Source organism: Papio anubis, chromosome 11 (genome assembly GCF_008728515.1).
Source record: "Papio anubis isolate 15944 chromosome 11, Panubis1.0, whole genome shotgun sequence".
NCBI classification, from domain to species: domain Eukaryota; kingdom Metazoa; phylum Chordata; class Mammalia; order Primates; family Cercopithecidae; genus Papio; species Papio anubis.
Window position 1 is genome coordinate 86,881,898 of NC_044986.1, and position 19,822 is coordinate 86,901,719.

At 43.0% G+C, this 19,822-nt stretch overlaps 1 protein-coding gene across 7 annotated transcripts in view; it reads left to right on the top strand.

Annotated features, from left to right (window-relative positions):
- Positions 1 to 8,432: 8,432 nt before the first annotated feature.
- The window catches only part of CSGALNACT2 (chondroitin sulfate N-acetylgalactosaminyltransferase 2), a 44,840-nt gene continuing 33,450 nt past the window's right edge, over positions 8,433 to 19,822 (top strand). For 4 of the 7 annotated variants that reach the window (XR_001906289.3, XM_017962749.3, XM_017962750.3 and 1 more), the window contains exon 1: positions 8,433 to 8,549. The gene's annotated coding sequence lies outside the window, so the exon portion shown is untranslated. The remainder of the gene's footprint in view (positions 8,550 to 19,822) is intronic. The other 3 variants (XM_017962748.3, XM_017962751.3, XM_003903564.4) reach the window with 2 other exon arrangements.

Sequence of the window (19,822 nt, forward strand, 5' to 3'; positions counted from 1 at the left end):
TTTCTTTTTAACATTCTAGTTGAAAACAGATTTCTGATTTTGTAGTCTGACGTTTTAAATATTGTATGGAAACTACAAAATCAGAAATCTATCTTTTTAAATATTTAAAACGTCACAAAGAATTCTATCATGATAACCACTGAGGCATCAGTAGTGGTCGAGGACTAGGGGCTCCCGTGATATCGCTGGTTTATCTGGTACATTTGCATGTGAATAGGCACATTGATAGAAACTGAAAAACTCAGCTAACTCCACTGTTCAAGGAATCGCTTCCTTAAGGTGTTCATCCCTAGAACAAAGCAGCAGCCAGCATCGAGTTTAGATCTTCACAGTTCTCTAGCAATTTGCTTGTTGCTGATCTTTTGAAGTTGGCCTTAGAGTGTGTGAGAGAGGATATAAAATGCCGAGTCCTGAGGAAGGCCATTAGAAGTGTGAGGGAAAATGCTGTCCTGACCACCATGAAGCCTGACACACTCACTGCTTCTGTTTATGTCTTCCCGAGGAATTCTCTGAGCTTCTCATGCTGGGCGTGGAGCTGGTGGGTCAGTGGGCAAATGGGAGTTGTCAACATCAGTCTTATCTGTGATTGCACTGTATCAGATGGCAAGGGCCTGTGTCACACGCATACATGTGTGTACACGTGGGCCTTTGCATGCTTTGCCAGGTGGTGTACACACAGGCCTTTGCACACCTCGCCCAGTGCCTGCCCCAGGCCCATGAGGCCCCGCCTCCCAGCTGTGGGTGCCTGTGTCTGCTCACGGCTTCCTCCTTCAACCTGGACCACAGGAGCTGGAAGTGAATGTAATCTCCAGAGCCAGCTGTTTGCTATAGCCTTTACCTCTGAAAGTAGAAATCTATGCCAAGAAAAGTTAATACTAAAAGCCACCCCAATGTAGACTCTACATTAGGACTATTTGAGTGTGTATGTTTACTGTTTTATTTTCCCCTAAAAACACATTTTCTGCCAGCCTTCATGAAGGATTTCTTCCCACCACAAGGCCAGCTTATATGGTCAGAAATCTAGTTGAAATGTGCCTGAGAACAGGGCTTGAACAAATACTTCATATACAAAAGAAATTTTGAAGGGAAAGCACAATTTCTAACTTTAAGAAAGCCTCTCCCGCAGGCAGGTGGAGCAGTTAGTAGTGCCTCTCCCTGCCTCGGATGCGTTTACACATAGTGTCTGGCACACCTTGTTTTATTGCTCTTTGCTTTATTGTGTTTTTCACAAATTGAAATTTTGTGGCAACACTGAATCATCGGGAAAGTCTATCAGGGCCATTCTTCCAACAACCCACACTCATTTCATGTCTCTCTATCAGTACTGTTGAGCAATAAAGTATCTTCAAACCAAGGTATGTACATTGTTTTTTAGACATAGTGCTGTCACATACTTAACAGACTCCAGTACAGTGTAAGTGTAACTTTTATATGCACTGGGAAACCAAGAAACTTGTGTGGCTCACTTATTTAGGATCTTCAATCTTCTTTGCTTTACAAGGGTGGTCTGGAACAGTATCTCTGAGGTTCGCCTGTGTTTAGTGGTTCTAGGAAGTCCTAGGGAATCCTAACCTCTGTGGCCCTGAGAAAGGTGGAAAGGTGGGTCTGCAGAGTGCATGCCACAGTGTGTGTGGCCCCTTACGTCTTCCACATGAAGCTGCTCCAGGTGTGTGTCCTAGGCTTGCGTGCCTGCAGGGAAAGCACCCTCTCTGCCAGGGCTGCCTGCTGTGGCCCTGTCCCTTCTCCACGGCAGCAGCCTTGACCGAAACTGTAGAGTCTCCCACCTCTTCAGGGAGCTGGGACTCAGGAAGGATCATGTTAGCTGAGGTCATAAGAACCTGTGTGTAGAGAACTTTTCAGCGTGGGGCCATTACTGTGTCCTGCTGCTGAGGCCAGGTAGTGGCCGTCTGAGGGCTGATAGGGCTGGCTGCTCCCAGGAGTTAAGGAGACAAACACTCTGAACACCCTGGAGAAATCACATTTTATCTTTGCAACTACAAATTTGAGTGCTGTGTCAAGTGACCAGGTATTTTTGCAGATGTCTCTGAGGTGTTAAATCACAGGACCTGGCCAAGTGAGATCTCTCAGCTGGACCCCGGGCAGGGGATCCTTTATGGGGGCACATCTCACTGTGGGGGCTGCAGAAATGTGAAGTTCAGCATGGAGGGAGCTTGTGGTCTAAGACTACCCCAGCCACTGTGACTACCACACTAAAAGAGATCATAAACCTGCATCCTCTCAGATGATACTGAGCAGTTCCAGCTAAAAATGTGCTGGCTGGCAAGCAAGGTAAGTGAATTCTAAAGCTAAAAAAAAATTCATTTTTCATTGTTTGAGAAGGAAACAAGTTTGATATTTCATACACAGACAATATTTACCATGCAGACTGCCGATTTCTTGAATAAAAATATGAAATTCATTTAAAACATTCAAGTTTTTCAAGTTTTTGTGTATTTTTGTCAATGTAAACAGAATCAGAGCCCTGTTTCTTGGCTGCTCGATTTTCTCACCTGCACATCAATCATTTTCTGTACTCTCCCATGGAAGAAGGGGTCTCTGGGGGCAAGGGACTTTGGTCAGAGGACTGCAGGGAGCCAGGCAGCACCCAGTCTCCCTAGGGCATGTGCCTTGCTCCATATTTTGTGCCTTTCTTCTGGGAGTTTTCAAGAGCTTGAGAATTTTCCTGAAGACTCTGGCCACAGGGCCTGAAGCTCTTAGATTGCTCAGAACCCCATGGTAAAGGAGCATACTGAGGGTTTGAGGGATTTCAGTGTCTGGGAAGAAAAGATCATAGCAAATGATTTCTAAAAATAGGAATGACACCAAGGATGGAAGAGCTCTAGTGTCTCACAAGATAGTCACTGGAAAAAGTAGAGGAAGTGTGGTTGGACACTATTTTTAAAGAGATATTCACACAATTACCTATAATCTTTAATTTTGTAGAAATAAGCAAAGGCTACCCATATGAGAACCCACAGGAGCCATTGGTTCTGAACTTGCTATAGCAAGAGAGTCAGCCAGCATCACTTAAGGCAGACACTCAAGATAGGCAGAGGAGTGGGAAAGCCTTATAGTAAAAAATAAAAGGTGGGGAGGGTGAGGAGAAGGCTTTGGGGATGCTGTGATTGGGGCTTGTTGGCCTGGGGAAGCTGGAGGCAGCTAACCAGGAGGGCCTCTTATGTGATTGGTTTGGGGGACACAGGTGGCTTTCTCTGTTTAGTTCAGAGGGCAAAAAATAGGGAAGCTTGTAGTTCCTGACCAAGTTGTAATCATTCTGGGATAATTGTTGCAGAGGCTATGGTTTAGCTTCCTGGCTAGTTCTGCAGAGAATCTGATCCAAATCCTCCGGCCATATGTGGTCTGGCCATTGTCTGTTTGCATGTTCAGTCTCTCAGTCCCCCTTGTTGGTCATTTTCTTGTTTGTAAAAGGTTGGCCGACTCAAGGAAGTCTAGAGATCCAGCTCTTCACTGCTCAGAGATTATTCAGTTGTCTTTCCGGTCAACTGTACTGTGAGATCTTGATCCTTCTGTTGTTGTAGCATCATAGTGCTCATTTGACAAGAATGGGATGCAGTGGAACATCAGGACCACTATGACAGAAATAAGAGCAACTGTCCCTATGACACGCTTAGAACGCAAACCTCAGCTGACCAATGCAGGCAAAGAGCAAATCCCATATAGGCCATGAGGATCAACCTTAGAAAGCCAAATAGCTTTTGCCTCAAGGTGATCTGTGGCCTGTTCTACCTTTCTGTTTCACTGATCCAGGTGCAGTATTGGCAGTGGCAGAGGCCTTTACCAACCAACAAGAAATCTACAGCAATGAGACTGTCCATCACTACTCATGCCAATGAGTTGAGACTGATAGGTGCCCCATCTAGTGAAGAAGTGGCATTGCTAATGACTTCTGCCAGGGTTAATGATAAGTTTATGACAACAGGATTCCCACAGATGAGAACATTGCTCTGTTTGTTTGCATAAACAATGAGTCAGTAACTCCCCAGTTAGAGTGCTGAATAACCAAGGGTGATGTTACGGTTTTTGTAGTTTTACACCAACCAGTTTGTGGTAAATCATTACAGCAGCAACCCTAGGAAAACCAATGCACCATTTGTATGTATGGTTAATGTGTGGCAGGTGTTTAAAGGTATTGCAGGATATTGGTGCTTTTCTTTTCCCCAGTGCACTTCATTGATCTGAAGTGAGGGATTTTTTTGTCTTGATTTTTGTTTTGCAAGATTGAACAGTCTTTTTTCCCAGTGTCCCTTCTGTTTACAGTATCTATAATTGCCCTTGTCAGTAGCTGACTGGTTGGGTAGGGGCCACCCAGCAGTTTGATCGGCAGGGCCACAAGTTAATTTTGAGTCCTGTCTTATTTTTGTTCTAAAGCACTTTTAAAATGTCTGCCAGGTGTTGTAGTTCAGGTTAAGGGGTTATTTCCCATTCTCATTTCTGTTTTTGATTAGGTCTCCAATTTCAGGTTTCGCTCCTTGGAAACAAGCAATGAAAGGGTTAATTTCTAGACTCCCAAATGGTACAATGTATTTTCTAGCCTATCCCAAAAAACATACTGTAGGTTCATCTTTTTTTTTTTTTTTTTTTTGCATGACACCTGGGTTTGGGTTAATCTTTTTTTTGGGGGGGGGGGGGCGGGGAATGTTTGAGGTATGGCTTTTAGAAGACTTTGCCCTATTTTGAGCCTCTTTGTTAACTCTCAGTTTCATTGTGGACAGTGTGATCCTAGGATTCCTTTTTGGGGAGTCTAGTCAACTTTTGCCATTCAGGATTTAGCATGCAAGGTTCTGGTCAATGTGTGTACAAGTTGATATGGGTTAGGTAACACTGGGTCACATGCTTCCCCCGCCACTTTTTTTGAGATAGGGTCTTGCTCTGCCACCAAGGCTAGAGTGCAGTGGTGCAATCACGGCTCACTGCAGCCTCGACCTCCTGGGCTCAAGTGATCCTCCCATCTGAGCCTCTCGAGTAGCTAGGACCACAGGCACACACCACCATGCCTGGGTTTTTGTTGTTGTTGTTACTGTTTTCCATAGAGATGGAGCTCTCACTATGTTGCTCAGGCTGGTCTCGAACTTGTAGGCTCGGGCAGTCCTTGCTGATTCACCTTCCAAAATGATGGGATTACAGGTGTGAGCCATAGTGCCTGGCCAAAGTATTTTTAATTATTTTATGAATAGTTGTTGATCTTGCCCGGGTTTGGGGAAATCCTTAATTTTGGTTATTAATTTAGCTTGGGTCTAAGGTTTAAATTCCACATTTGTCTGTATATGGGGCTCATGGAGGGATAGGCCTTCAGAGAGGCAGCCGGCATTCTGGGGTCATAGGAGGGTTGTTGTGAAAGGGCAGGGATCTGGACAAGAGAAAGAGAAGGGAAGTGTGGACAGATGTGTGGAAGGAAAGAGATCAGAAGGATAAGGGGGAGAAGAGGGAAAGCTGTATTAGGGAAGCAAATGGATGACAAGCAGGAGAAGGATTTACTAGGAAAATGAGTCTAGGTTGTTGCTGCTTAAATTTGCCAAATCGCTCATTAGCTTTAGCCAAAGAGTCTTTCAGGGAAGCACTTTTGAATCAGAATATCATTTGGAGACCTCTGACTACCAATCAAAAAAGGCTGCTCACTGGGCCTGAGAAATCTTATTCTCTTTCATTTCTTTTTTTTTTTTTTTTTGAGATGGAGTCTCACTCTGTCACGCAGGTTGGAGTACAGTGGTGCGATCTCAGCTCACTGCAAGCTCTGCCTCCCAGGTTCACGCCATTCTCCTGCCTCAGCCTCCCGAGTAGCTGGGACTACAGGCGCCCGCCACCTCGCCCGGCTAGTTTTTTGTATTTTTTAGTAGAGACGGGGTTTCACCGGGTTAGCCAGGATGGTCTTGATCTCCTGACCTTGTGATCCGCCCGTCTCGGCCTCCCAAAGTGCTGGGATTACAGGCCAGAGCCACGGCACCCGGCCTCTCTTTCATTTCTAAGGTATCTCTCAAATGAGCAATTTTGTTCAATTAGATGTTCTCCAAATAAGATCTTCACCAAATCAACCTTGGTGAAGTTAATGCTTTTCAGAGATGGGCATGAGAATTGGAATTATTAAGAGAGTATATGTAAGAAGCAGGAGTTTTTCCTGGAGGAGGAGAAGATTTAAACTTAGACAACACCATGAATGCTGGCTGGTGAGGCTGGCGAGAAATGGAATGTTTGTGTCTCTCAGGACATGAAAGTGAGATGGAAGGAGAACCTCATTCAGTTTTACCAGAAACCCACAGCAAAGTTTGTCCAAGTAGAGGCCGGTGTGATGAGAACTGCTAACTCATGGGCTGTGGGGCTGGCTCAAATAAGAGGCTTATGAGCCCCATGCCTATGTCCTTTCCTATGGTTTCCTTATGACAAGCAGCACTTTTTGACAGCACAACACTAAACACTAACACAAAATACAGTGAAAAGGGATGAAAAAGAATGGCCTGAATCCACTAGAGATGCCAGACAAATGAGAATCTATAACAACCAGAGTACAAAACTGAGAATAAGCCAGAGATCTCCACGCAGAGTGAGGTTAGCCCTAGTGCTGACCACATCGGTGCACTTGATAGGCCGAGAACATGGAGGCACAAGGGGCCTCTGGGTGGTACAACGGTTGGAAGCCTGGGGACCTCAGGTACAAGCAGTACAGACTTACCATGGGATCACCAGGAAAACTGTGGAAACCAGCAAAGGCTATTTATTCACAACTTGCTATAGCGGGGGAACCAGCCAGCATCACCTGCTTTTGGTAGAAATTTAAAAGGCCCGAAAGGGATGGGAAACTTTTTATAGTTTTTTTTTGTTTTTTTTTTAAGTATCAGATTGGAAGTCGTTGGGGGGAAATGTTTTTAATTACATATTTTCTGATATTAAACCCAACACAGTTGTACTTTAATATTTTCCCTAGGGGAACTACTTATTTTACAACAATATCCCAGTGTATCACTCATGATCAGCCACATAATTTGAATCATGCATTATCTTCTCTCCACAAATTACATACATTTAGTATTTGGCTACTTAAAAAAATCATTTAAAAGTAACAATTTAAATCCATTGATGGGAGAACCTCAGTTAGTTTAAAAACAACTGCCAGGCGGGGTGACTCATGCCTGTAATGCCGGCACTTTGGGAGGCCGAAGCTGGAAGACGGCTTGAGCCCAGGAGTTCCAGGCTAGCCTAGGCAACACAGGGAGGCCCCATCTCTACCAAAAAAAAAAAAAAAAAAAAAAAAAACCTAAAAATTAGCCAGGCGTGGTGGCATGCACCTGTGGTCCCAGCTACTCGGGAAGTTGAGGCGAGAGGATCTCTGGAGTCGGAGGTGGGGAGGCTGCAGTGAGCAGTGATGGCTCCACTGCACTCCAGCCTGGGCGACGGAGCGGGACCCTGTATCAAAAAATAGATGAATAAATAAATAAAAACAATTCTAATGGAAGATTCGAAGAGCAATTTAAAACATGTGGCAACTAACCCTGACCCTGCGGCTTCAGTCTGCTCGCCGCTAGCTGAGGGCCATGGCCGCTGCACAGGTGCTTGGGAGGATTCAGGGATTCAGGCAGCGCCCGCCGCGCGTGTGCCAGACGTGCGGCCACACGGTAGGAGCAGTAAGACGTATCCAGGGAGAAAACAAGTCCATGAATGAGAAAGGAAACCCAGCGTTTGTAGGACTAGGAGGACAAAGAAAAAAATGCTGGCGGCGGAGGGCGAGGCTCAGCTGTGCGTGGCAGATGGGAATTTGCTCGGTGGCGGCTCCTCTTTCTGGAGGGTTTCCCAGCGTCCCCTCCCCCGCCAGCCCGCGGTGACACGCCCGGTGCCCACCAGAGCCGGCTCTCGGCGCCGCTGCGCCTTCGCTCGCCCGCTTAGGCCGTGCTCGGGGTGGCGTGGGAGACAGAGTGCCCGGAGAGGACCCTGGAACACACAGTGGCATGGAAGACGCCTAGAAAAGGGCTTCTCTTCCCACTCACGAAAATCAGTGTGTGAGCTCGAAGCCATTTCCCAGCGTGTCCGCCTCAACTCCCTCCTTTAACAGATGAGGGAACTCCTCCAGGGAAATGCAATGATGCGCCCACGGCTGCCGGCGGCCCAGCGCCAAAGGACGTTCCACAGCCCTGGGGCCCGAGGTCCTCGGCTCGGCTGCCACGCAGGCCCCGCGGCCCCGCTCGGGCTCCCAGGATCGGCTCCCGGGCGGGACAGCGCTGCGGTCCACGAGTCCGGGCAGGGGCGCCTGCAGGCCGGAGCGGTTTCCTGCCTCGGGCATTCTGCTGCCTCCACAAACGGTTTTTGGAGGCACACACACAGATACTTTAACACGTCGGTGATGAATCGGCACCCAGCTGCCAGTGGCGGAGCTTCCTGGGCGGGGCCGCCGGCGTGAGGCAGCCTCATTTCCTCGCGCGCGCCGGAAGTGGCCGCTCAGGCGCGGCGGCGCGCCCGGGGGTGGGTGGCTGAGGCGGCGGCGGCCTGCCGCCCGGGTGTGCCAGCGGCGCAGGAGGCTGTAGAGCGCAGAGCGGGCGAGCGCGGTGAGTACCTGGCCCGGCCTTGCCCGCCCGCCCGCGACTCCCGCCGGCTCGAGCCCGGGCGGTGCGGGCGCCCGGGCTGCGGGCTCCTGTCTGGTCGGGTGGGGTCGCCTCGCGGACGGGTCCTGCGGGGGGCCCTGTCCCTCAGGGATGAGTCTGCCGGAGTAGGCTCCGGATTTGGGGAGAGCGCAGCCAGAGACGGTTGGTTCGCGTGTCAGTGTTGGTCTTTTTTTTTTTTTTTTTCGGCTCCTCTCAGTGGATAAACTTTGGTCAGCGGTGACCTTGTCATCGCATTAAAATAGTTCTGCCGGCAGCCCCTCTTTATCTGTAGATGGCAGAGCGAGCGCCGGTAAAGATGCTTGGTCGTGGAGGGCTCAGTGGGGCGGAGGAGACGGGAAGCCTCTGGTGTTGTCGGAGAATGCACCTTAAAAATGACCCTACCCTTGAGCAACGCAGGAAGCACAACAGTGATACTTCTGTTTGTGATGATGGTATTGGCGGTATGATAGTTTGATTATGCATCTGAAGCTTTTCTTCCTGAGCCCTTGGCTTGTTAAACTTGGAGGCGTTTTCTAGCGTGCCTTTGAGATAGATGTGGGATGTCGTGACGTTTCACCGTCATTCAAGGCTCGCAGGAGCAGGGCGTTCATGTCTGGTAATTAATGTTTTTTGAATGTTGTATTAAAATAGTATTTTCGATCTTGAAAGTAAGAAGCCAAGTATTTTAGGACTGAGTGTTAGCGTTCATTTTGTACTATTATTCTTATACCAACTTTAAACATAAAGTTGTCATGTAACTAAAAGAATGAAAAAAGATGTTGAATTTCCAATATTTGTGGCTCAGAGGATTTTGGCCTAACTAAGCACAGTTCCAACCAGTTTAGAAGCTGCATTTTTCTCTTTGTTTTTGTTGAGGCATACAATACATATGAAATCAATAAGAGCACGAATCTTTTTTTTTTTTTTTTTATACTTTAAGTTCTAGGGTACATGTGCATAACGTGCAGGTTGGTTACATATGTATACTTGTGCCATGTTGGTGTGCTGCACCCATCAACTCGTCAGTACCCATCAACTCGTCATTTACATCAGGTATAACTCCCAGTGCAATCTCTCCCCCCTCCTCCCTCCCCATGATAGGCCCCGGTGTGTGATGTTCCCCTTCCCTAGTCCAAGTGATCTCATTGTTCAGTTCCCACCTATGAGTGAGAACATGCGGTGTTTGGTTTTCTGTTCTTGTGATAGTTTGCTAAGAATGATGGTTTCCAGCTGCATCCATGTCCCTACAAAGGACACAAACTCATCCAAGAGCACGAATCTTAATTGTGCAGCTCAATGAATTTTTACATACTTATTACCCTGTGGAATCACTAGATATATCAAATTATAACCGTAGAACATTTCCATCATCCTGTTTCCCTGTGCTTCTTCCAAGTCAATTATATCTTTGTTTTCCCATCTGTATTCTAACTTCTCTTATCAGCTTTTAGTTTTCTGTGTTTTGAGCTTCATGTTAATGGATTGCATAGTATTCTCAGCATATTGTTTGTGAGACACACCCATGCTATTTCATGGTATTGTATTATTATTGTGTAGTAGTCCATTGAATAATATGTGACTACTCTTCAGTTGATGGACATTTTTGTTCCCAATTTTTGTATATGATGTATTTTGGATATTAAGAATGCTGTGGGCCCGGCATGGTGGCTGAGGCCTGTTATCCCAGCGCTTGCAGAGGCCAAGGCGGGTGGATCACTTGGTCAGGAGTTCGAGACCAGCCTGGCAAATATGGTGAAACCCCATCTCTACTAAAAATATGAAAATTAGCCAGGCATGGTGGCGGATGCCTGTAAGCCCAGCTACTAGGGAGGCTGAGGCAGGAGGTGGAGGTTACAGTGAGCCAAGATCGTGCCTCTACACTCCAGCCTGGTCGACAGAGCCTGACTCAGTCTCAAAAAGAAAAAAAAAAAAAGAATACTGTGGACATCCTTGTAAATTAAATGTCTTGGTGAGCATCTGTATGCATTTCTCTCAGCTATGGAATGACTGAGTCATGACATAGGCAGAAAATTACCAACATGGAGTCATTACCAACCTTACCATTACCAACCAAAGGCAGAAAATTTAACCAACATGGAGTCATGTTTTTTTTAATGTAATAGAATTACTTATTTTAACTAATATAACATTCAAGGTTGGTTTGAAAAAAGCATAACTATTAAGAGCTCAAGACGTAAGTGATTCATTCATTACCATGTTATTATTTGCCCATTGGATTGCACATTTATGACTGTCTTCTGTCGGACTGTCATTGTTTGTTTAACTGTTAGACAAGTCTGTTAGAGCTGGTGAGGATCTGACTCTGAAGTTTAGCATAACGTTTACGTAAGAACTATGTTACTCAAGTTAGTGGTTTTTTAGAGGAAATGAAATACCAAAAGGATATGACTGAAAGTGGATTGAAGAAGCATGGGACTGCAAGTCAAAGAACTTAACATTGTTATTGTCATGCTACACAAGCACTAGGTATAAGTGTAAAATTGAATTATAAGACTAATTACAAATGTGAATTTACAGCAGGAGTACAGTGATTTTCATATGGACTGAGATACTACTAGCACATTTATAATGTGAACACACAACAAAAATCACTAAAAATTTGTGGGAAATCAGTAGCATCTAAGAGAAGCTTCAGACCAAACAAATACAAGAACTAGGCACTGAAGCAGTGGAGCTAATGTAAGACAAAAGAAAACTTTAAAATAAGTATTAGTATCTTCAAATTTGTTAAGGTATTATGCCTACTGAACACATACAGGGTGACATGAAAAAAAAGCAATCAATTCTTGAATATTTAAACATGGAAAGTAGGAAAGAGCCAGGTGTGGTGGCTCATGCCTGTAATTCCAACACTTTGGAAGGCCGAGGCAGGAGGATCGCTGGATCCCAGGAGTTTGAGACCAGCCTAGGCAACATAATGAGATCCTGTCTCTACAAATAATTTTTTTTTTTTTTTTTTTTTTTTTTTTTGAGACAAAGCCTGGCTCTGTTGCCCAGGCTGGAGTTCAGTGGCATGATCTCGGCTCACTGCAAGCTCCGCTTCCCAGGTTCACACTATTCTCCTGCCTCAGTCTCCTGAGTAGCTGGAACTACAGGTGCCCGCCACCGCGCCCGGCTAATTTTTGTATTTTTAGTAGAGATGTGGTTTCACCGTGTTAGCCAGGATGGTCTTGATCTCCTGACCTCATGATCTACCTGCCTCGGCCTCCCAAAGTGCTGGGATTACAGGCATGAGCCACCGCACCTGGCCACAAATAATTTTTAAAATTAGCAGTATGGTAGTGCACACCTGTCATCCCAGCTGTTCAGGCAGTGGAGGCTGCCACTGTACTTCAGCCTGACAGTGAAACTGTCTCAAAAAAAAAAAAAAAAAAAAGGAAAGAAAGAAAGAAAAAGAAAGTGGGAAAGACTAGCCATGACATGCAAAGTAGATCTAGAAGAGCCAATATACATCTAATAGGAGTTCCAGGAGGCGTTAGAAATCGGAAAAGAGGAAATAACCACAGAGATAACAGACATCCTGAAGGTAGGAGTGTCCAGGCAGAGTCTTGGGCAGCCTGAGCCAGGGAGAAATAAGTATCAGAGGACAAAGGACTGGCAAATATAGATCAACCCTTCCCTCTCTGGTCTGTTTCTTCATCTATACAGTGGGGATGATCAAGAAGTATGCATTTTTCTGAGAGCTTATGGAAGGATGTATTAGGTTTGCTGACTGTTCCCCACTCTTCTTCCCTACCAGCTCACAGCAGGGATTGGGGTTATGTGTCCTTATATGATGTTTAACCTTTTTATCACATGTATTTATTTTGTGAAATTTTTAAAGTATAACAATTTTTTAGAAGTTAAAGCAGGGATTGCCAGTATGGCTGGCTACCTATTTTAGTATAGCCTGTGATCTAAGGCTGGCTTTTACACTTTTTATTTTTTTTATTTTGTATTTATTTATTTATTTATTTATTTATTCATTTATTTTTGAGACAGAGTCTTGCTCTGTCGCCCAGGCTGGAGTGCAGTGGCGCAATCTCAGCTTACTGCAACCTCTGTTTCCTGGGTTCAAGTGATTCTCCTGCCTCAGCCTCCTGAGTAGCTGGGTTTACAGGTGCACACCACCATGCCCGGCTAATTTTTGTATTTTTAGTAGAGACAGGGTTTCATCATGTTCCTCAGGCTGGTCTTGAACTCCTGACCTCGTGATCCGCCTGCCTCAGCCTCCCAAAGTGCTGGGATTACACGCGTGAGCCACCGTGCCCAAGCCCTACATTTTTTAATGCTTTGGGGAGAAAAAAAAAATAATGCTTTTTTGTGCCGCAAAAGCAGAATCAACTGGTTGTGACATTTACTGACCTAAAATATTTGCTGATTCCTGGTTTAGAGGTCAGAAATGGACTTATGCATATATAGGAATTTTGCTAATGATAAAGGTGGCATTTCAAACTAGTGACAAGAGCATGGATTGCATGATAAATGGCAAGAATTAGCTATCTATTTGAGGGAAAATTTACTTTTATTAGGATTACTTCGGGTAGGGAAGCTAAAATCAAGAAGTAGGAAAAGATTAATAGATTTGAGTCTATTACCACTACCACCACCAACAACAAAACTTTGCTTAATAGGAAATAATACCTAACACTTACTGAGCACTTATGCTTGTCATGTTTTACTTGAATAAGTGTTATAATTATACTCTAAGGTAGGTTCTGTAATTATTCCCACTTAACAGAGGAGGAAACTGAAGTTTACATATATTATGGAATTTGTCTGTAATGAAGAGTAGGAAACCATGATGCAGATCTTTGAATTCAGGCCATCTGGCTCCCAAGCCTATTGTAGACAAGACAAACTGAGAAAAAATATTTGCAACATGGTAACACCATTTTGTAGGTATTATCTACATCAGCACATAAAGATGTATGTAATTCCTTTAAAATATTCTGTTGTGTAAATGTCTTCAGTTAATTTAACCTTACCTCTATTGATGAACTTTAAGTTGCTTCTGTTTTTATTTTGCTCTTACGTATAACACTGATAAACATCCTATGTATGTGACCTTATATAGTAGTATGGATACTTCTGTAGTATGGAATCAGGAAAGTGGAATTGTGAATTGCTGAATTAAATGACCTGTGCATTTAAATCAAGTTTTCTCTACAAAAATTTTTGTGTGCGTGCGTGTGTGTGTGTGTGTGTGTGTGTGTGTGTGTGGTTTAACTAAAGGAATCATAATATCTTGGAAGGAACATTGACTGTTCAGGCAAAACTGCCTCATTTTTTAGAGGAAGCCCTGAGAGGTAAAGTGTTGTGCCTAAGGTTACATAGCTATTAAGTAGCTGTTACACTTGACTCTTTAAGTTGTTTTTACTGTGCCACAGTTTGGCACCTTTTTCTCCTTTGTCTTGCTGAAATCCGGGTGCCATGAGTATAGTTTTCTCCAGAAACATGCTGTCAAAAGGATCCATTTGATATTACTTGTCCTTGGTACTCAGCACAGTACCTGACACACAGTAGGTAATCAAGTGTTTGTTGAATAAGTGCTGCTTTCAGATGATCAGTACTTACAGATCACTTATTCAGTAACATATTGACAACCCATGCATCACTGTAATACTCATCAAGTAATCAAAAACTTAGCAAGAAATAAAACATTCTAATCTCCTGCTTCCTAGATATTTACACTTCATAATGGTTTAGTTTTCTGACTGGTTTATGTTTTCCAGATAATTGTGTGACTTTGTTTTTGCTTTGTAAAAAATGAACTCAAAATTATAAATTTAGTTTTTGAAAACTTTAATGAGAAATTGTTCTTTGCAGAAAATTTGGGAAGATTATACAGAATATGTTTTATAATAGACTCAAATGGATTGTATCCTTCAGAGGGCAGTAGATTAGTCTTGCAGGTTAACTTGACATACTGCAATGTACATGTCCTGGAAAAGATGCGTAACTTTTGTGTTCGTAGTGCCAAAAATTGTGTATAATCAAGATTGAGTAGAAACTCCTTAAGGGTCATATTATTATGTGAGGGACTAATGCTGTAGAATTAACTATCTTTAACACTTCTCTTGTCTCCAAGTCACAAGGCAAAGAGAAAAGATATGGTAAGACCTTTAGAGAAATATGTAGTACTCTACTTTTGGGGAGATGAGGGGCTTAGTTTTGTTTTTTAAATGCAAACTTGTAATCAATAAATCTTTATACTTCAGTAAACAAACTGGAGGATTTTTGGTTTTTTATTTTTTTTTACAAATGCCTTTTTGGCACTACTACTAAATCTGACTTGGCTTTATTTTTTAAACAGTTTCATTGAGGTATAATTGACATAAACTACACATATTTAAAGTGTGCAATTTGATAAGTTTTAACATATGTATACACCTGTGAAATCATCACTACAACCAAAGTAATGAACAAATCCATTACTCCCAAAAGTTTTTCCATCCATTTTTATAATTCCTTCCTGGTACCACCTCCCACAGGAAATCATTGACTGATTTACCTTCAGTTAACCACAAATTACCTTGCATTTTCTAAAATTTTATATAAATAGAATCATATAGTAAGTACTTCTGTTGCCTGGCTCCTATGACTCAGAGTAATTGTTGATATTTATCCATGGTGAAGCATGTGTCAGAGTTTATTCCTTTTTATTGCTAAGCAGTGTTCCATTGTGTGTCTGTTTTACATTTTGTCCATTTACCTGTTGATGGACACTGGGTTGTTTCTGGTTTTGGGCTCTACACATATAAGTTGCTATGAACATTTGTGTACAAGTTTTGGTATGGTTAAAATATAAACTGAGGCAGAATAAAATTTTAAAGAGTTTTATCTGCGCAAACAGCAATTCATGAATCAGGCAGCAACAAATCAAAAATGATTTGGGACTCCACCAAAGGAATGTGAGCAGAAGACTTCTATAGGATGAACAAGGAAGCAAGGCAAAGACAATATTTGATTAATTGCATTTATACAGTTGCCTTGTTTAGTCCATCCTATTGTAAAGTCCCTAGTTATATAAGTTAGTTGATGGCTTCTAATTGGCATAACCTAAGTTTGTTTCTTTTTTTTTTTTTCTTTTAAGAGACAGGGCTAGAGTGCTTTGGTTCGATCGTAGCTCACTGCAGCTTTGAACTCCTGGGCTCAAGTGATCCTCCCACCTCAGCCTCAAGTAACCAGGACGACAGGAACTACAGACATGCACTGCCACGCCTGGCTAATTTTTTAAATTCTTATAGAGGCAGGGTCTCGCTAGCTGTATTGCCCAGGATGATCTCAAATTCTGGTCTCAAGTGATCCTCCTGTTTCAGCCTCCCAAGGTGCTTACAGGCATGAGCCACCATGCCCAGCCTAATGTTTCTTTAATATAAGCACAGACAAAAAATAACCAAAGAGGCCGGGCGCGGTGGCTCAAGCCTGTAATCCCAGCACTTTGGGAGGCCGAGACGGGCGGATCACGAGGTCAGGAGATCGAGACCATCCTGGCTAACACGGTGAAACCCCGTCTCCACTAAAAAATACAAAAAACTAGCCGGGCGAGGTGGTGGGCGCCTGTAGTCCCAGCTACTCGGGAGGCTGAGGCAGGAGAATGGTGTAAACCCGGGAGGCGGAGCTTGCAGTGAGCTGAGATCCGGCCACTGCACTCCAGCCTGGAGGACAGAGCGAGACTCCGTCTCAAAAAAAAAAAAAAAAATAACCAAAGTTTTACATTTGCAAAGAGCCCAAATTAAGTTTTGCTTCTATTGCTTATATTTGCAAGGTCAGAGTTGTTTTAATGGCTTAACTGGCTTTGTTCAGGAGATTTACAGACCTAGTCTCCATCTTATTTTAATAGTATGAATATGTGCTTTCATTTCTTTTGGGTAAATATCTAGGAATGGAATGGCTGGATCATATGAGTAGGCTTATTAACTTATTAGGAAACTTGGCCTGGACTACATAGCAAGACTCTCTCTCTAAAAAAAAAAAAAATTTAATCCTAGCACTTTGGGAGGCCGAGACGGGCGGATCACAAGGTCAGGAGATCGAGACCATCCTGGCTAACACGGTGAAACCCTGTCTCTACTAAAAAGAATACAAAAAACTAGCCGGGTGAGGTGGCGGGCGTCTGTAGTCCCAGCTACTGGGGAGGCTGAGGCAAGAGAATGGCGTGAACCCGGGAGGCGGAGCTTGCAGTGAGCCCAGATTGCGCCACTGCACTCCAGCCTGGGCGACAGAGCGAGACTCCGTCTCAAAACAAAAAAAAGAAAAAATAAATTTTTTTAATTAGCAAAGTGTATTAGGGTTCTCTAGAGGGACAGAACTAAGAGGATATATGTATATATGAAAGGGAGTTTATTAAGGAGAATTGACTCATACCATCATCACAAGGTGAAGTCCCATGATAGGCCATCTACAAGTTGAGGAGCAAAGAAGCCAGTGGTGGATCAGTCCGAGTCCCAGAAGTAGGGAAGCTAACAGTGCAGCCTTCAGTCTGTGCAGCCAAAGGTCCAAGAGCCCCTGGAAAACCACTGCTGTAAGTCCAAGAGTCCAAAAGCTGAAGAACTTGGAGTCTGATGTGCCAGGGCAGGAAACATCCAGCATGGGAGAAAGATGAAGTCCGTAAGACTCAGCAAGTCAGCTCTTCCATCTTCTGCCTGCTTTATTCTACCCCCACTGGCAGCTGATTAGATGGTGCCCACCCAGATTGAGGGTGGGTCTACCCCTCCCAGTCCACTGACTCAAATGTTAATTTCCTTTGGCAACACCCTCAGATACACACCCATGAACAATACTTTGTATCCTTCAGTCCAGTCAAGTTGACACTCAATATTAGCCATCACACCAGGTATAGTGGCTCCCACCTGTAATCCCAGATACTCGGGAGGCTGAGGCAGGAGGATCACTTGAGCCCAGGAGTTAGGCTGCATTGAGTTACAATATGATAGAGCCACTGCACTACAGCTTTGGTAACAGAGCAAGGTCCTGTCTTTTTTTTTTTTTTTTAATAAGAAAGAAAATAACTTGTTAAGTTCATAACTTATTAACAAAACTATTTTTTATTCCCATCAGCAGTGTATGAAAGTTCTAGTCCTTCCACGTTAACAACACTTGGTATAGTCATTCTTTTTAATGTTAGCTATTCTATTTTTAGCCCTTGTGTGTAGTGGTGTCTCATTATGACTTGATTTGCATTTCCCTAGTGACTAACATGTTTTTAGTTTTTAGTTTTGTTTGCATTTCCCTAGTGACTAACATGTTGAGCATGTTTTTCAAGTGTTTATTTGAAGTGTTCAGGCCTTTTCCCACATTTTAATTGAGTTTGGTTTATTATTTCATTTTGGTCATTTTAAAATATATTCTTGGTACAAGTCCTTTATAAGCTGCATGCTTTGCCCATATTTTCTCCAGGTCCATGACTTGTCTTTTCATTCTCTTAACAATGTCTTTGAAAGAGCACAGATTACTAATTTTGATGAAATTCAATTTACATTTATGCTGTTAAATATCATATCTAAGAAATATTTGCCTAACTCAGAGTGACAAAGATTTTATCCTATGTTTGCTTTTAGTTTTATAGTTTTAGGTTTTCCATTTAGGTCTATGATTTCACTTTGAATTACATGCTAGTGGATGTGGAGTGGTATCTAATTGTGCTTTTGATTTGCATTTCCTTTTTGGCGAATGGTGTTGAGCATCTTTTCATGTACTTATATGGGCCGTTTATTTATCTTTACAGAAATATCTGTTCAGATCTTTTGCTTGTCGAGTTATCTTTTCTTTTTTTCGTTTTAAAGTAAGACAGACAAATGATTTACAAATGTCCTCAAATTCTGTGTGTTTTTTCTTCACTTTCTTGATGATGTCCTTTGCAACACAAGTTTTTTTTATTTTGATGAAGTCCAATTAATATTTGTTTTGACTTTGGTGTCATAAGAAGCTGTTGCCTGATCCAAGGTCACAAGTATTTACACATAGGTTTTATTCTGAGAGTTTTATAGTTTTGACTCTTACATTCAGATCTTTGACCACTTTGAGATAATTTTTGAATGTGGTGTGAAGTAGGAGTCTAGTTTCATTCTTTTTTTTTTTTTTTTGAGACGGAGTCTCGCTCTGTCGCCCAGGCTGGAGTGCAGTGGCCGGATCTCAGCTCACTGCAAGCTCCGCCTCCCGGGTTCACGCCATTCTCCTGCCTCAGCCTCCCGAGTAGCTGGGACTACAGGCGCCCGCCACCTCGCCCGGCTAGTTTTTTGTATTTTTTTTAGTAGAGACGGGGTTTCACCGTGTTAGCCAGGATGGTCTCGATCTCCCGACCTCGTGATCCGCCCGTCTCGGCCTCCCAAAGTGCTGGGATTACAGGCTTGAGCCACCGCGCCCGGCCTAGTTTCATTCTTTTGCCTGTAAATATCCAGTTGTCCCAGTACTATTTATTGAAAAAACTATTCTTTCACCCATTGAACTGCCTTGCTACTCTTGTTGAAAATCAACTAACCGTAAATGTGATGATTTATTTTTGGGCTTTAAGTTCCATTCCATTGACTATATGTCTGTTTTTATGCCATACCACATTGTCTTAATTACCTGTGGCTCTGTAGTAATTTTTGGAATTGGGAAGTGTTTTCCTCCAATTTCATTTTTCTTGTTCAATATTGTTTGGGTTATTCTGGGTTTCTTGAATTTGTATAAATTTTAAGATCAGCTTGCCAATTTCTGCAAGAAGTCCACTGGGATTCTTGAAGAGGATTGTGTTTAATCTGTACATTAATTGGGGAACATTATCCTTTTAGCAATATTAAGCCTTCCAATCATGAGTGTGGTGTCTTTCTGTTTATTTAAATGTTAAATGTCTTCCAACAATGTTTTGTAGTTTCTATGAATACAAGTCTTGCAGTTCTTTTGTTAAAATTACTATTTTATTCTTTTCAATGCCATATTGTATACAGAATTGTTTTTGTTAATTTCTTTTTGAGATTGCTTATTGCTAATATGTAGAAATACAATTGATTTTTGTATAGTGATATTGTATCCTACAACCTGGCTGAACTCATTTATTAGTTATAATAGATTTTTAGTGAATTCCTTAGGATTTTCTGCATACAGATCATATCATCTGCAGATAAGGATAGTTTTACTTCTTCCTTTCCAATCTGGATGCCTTTTATTTCATTTTCTTGCCTACTTGCTTTGGCTAGAACAATGTAAATAGAAGTGACTAGAGAAGACATCCTTGTCTTATTCCTGATCTT